The sequence below is a fragment of the Saccostrea echinata genome, unplaced genomic scaffold (assembly GCF_033153115.1).
Source record: "Saccostrea echinata isolate AGI-Se365-2 ecotype Australia unplaced genomic scaffold, CSIRO_AGI_Sech_v1 ptg000009l, whole genome shotgun sequence".
NCBI lineage: Eukaryota > Metazoa > Mollusca > Bivalvia > Ostreida > Ostreidae > Saccostrea > Saccostrea echinata.
Window position 1 is genome coordinate 32,015,001 of NW_026889758.1, and position 1,536 is coordinate 32,016,536.

Sequence of the window (1,536 nt, forward strand, 5' to 3'; positions counted from 1 at the left end):
TTAGGACTGATGAAGTAGAAAGGAAGAACAGAGTCCTACAGAATGGCATACTTGGGTACTTATTCTCATACCTGAGGCTCCTTGTTATTCATAATGTCAAGCACATCCACATGACTTTATCTGAGTCTCCTACATGGTACTGTCACACAAAACATCAAAGCACACTGTAAAATAGACATTAATTAATATATTTCAGCACCTAAATAAGTATAAACAGAAATTAAGAAAAGAACAGACATATCTTAGCAAAATATTATATATTTCTAACATAATGTTCTTCTGCTGTACTTTGTCAAAAAAAGATCCTGGATTTTTAATAATGTCCCATACCTGATCAGTGACAGTTATCCACTGTGGTAAGTTCTGCTGTTGAGAAGGTCATCACCCATTAGTTTTGACTTTTCTAATTATTACCACCAATTCCTGTCTAGCTGTAGCTGCTCATTTTAACATCTTGAAGGGTCAACATCCATCAGTCTTGCATTTTCTAGGTTTTCCACCAATTCCTGTCTGGCTATAGCTGCCCATTTCCACATCTTAAAGGGTCAAAGTCTATCAGTCTTGTCTTTTCTAGTTGTTTCCACCAATTCCAGTCAGAATGCACTACTTTTTTCTGCATGTTGAAGTACATTTATCAGTCTTGCTTCTTCTAGTTTTTTTCCCATTCATTCGTCTGGCTGCGGCTTCTTATTTCCACATCTTCGAGGGTCAATATCCATCAGCATTGCATTTTCCAGTTGCTCCCACCAATTCCTGTAGGTTGTAAATGCTCTACTCCACATTGTTGAAGAAAACTTCACCACACCATCCTTTTAAGTCTCCTCTTCAACCTGTCAGATGCAAGTGTCTTGTGTTAATCACTTTTCAGGAAAGAAGTGAAAGGAGTAATGGTTACTGACTTCTTTAGTTTCTGTTTTTAAAAAATGAAAAAAGGTAATAATCAGGTCCAATGAAGTAAAAATGAGAAACCAAAGGTCATAGAGAATGGCCTGCTAAGGGTAACTTTCACATACCTGAGGGTTCCTTGTCATTCATGTCAAGCACATTCACATGACTTCATCTGAGTCTCCTACTGGTTACTGTCACCAAATCATCAAAGCACACTATTAAATAGAAGTTAATATACATCTATCAGTATATTAAGAAAAGAACAAACATATCTAAATAATATAGTTCAAAGATCAAATATTCTTTTGCTGTACTTTTCCAAAAATGATCATTGATTATGTCACATACCTGATCAGTGACAGTTATCTACTTTGATATGTCTTGCTGTTGGGAAGGTCAGTGTCCATCAGTCTCTTCTTTTCCAGTTGTTTCCACGAATTCCTGTCTGGCTGTAGCTGCTCATTTCTACATCCTGGAGGGTCAATGTCCATCAGTCTTGTCTTTTTCACTTGTTTCCACCAATTCCTATCTGGCTGTAGCTGCTCATTTCCACATCCTGGAGGGTCAATGTCCATCAGTGTTGTCTTTTCCATTTGTTTCCACCAATTCCTGTCTGGCTGTAGCTGCTTATTTCCACATCCTAGAGGG

At 37.6% G+C, this 1,536-nt stretch overlaps 1 long non-coding RNA gene across 1 annotated transcript in view; it reads right to left on the reverse strand.

The window, feature by feature from the left end:
- Positions 1–419, reverse strand: part of LOC133183593 (uncharacterized) — a 737-nt gene extending 318 nt beyond the window's left edge. The window contains exons 1-2 of the long non-coding RNA XR_009720684.1: positions 331–419; positions 72–164 (exon numbers count right to left, since the gene is read on the reverse strand). This is a non-coding gene — a long non-coding RNA (uncharacterized LOC133183593). The remainder of the gene's footprint in view (positions 1–71; positions 165–330) is intronic.
- Between the last annotated feature and the right edge of the window lie 1,117 nt (positions 420–1,536).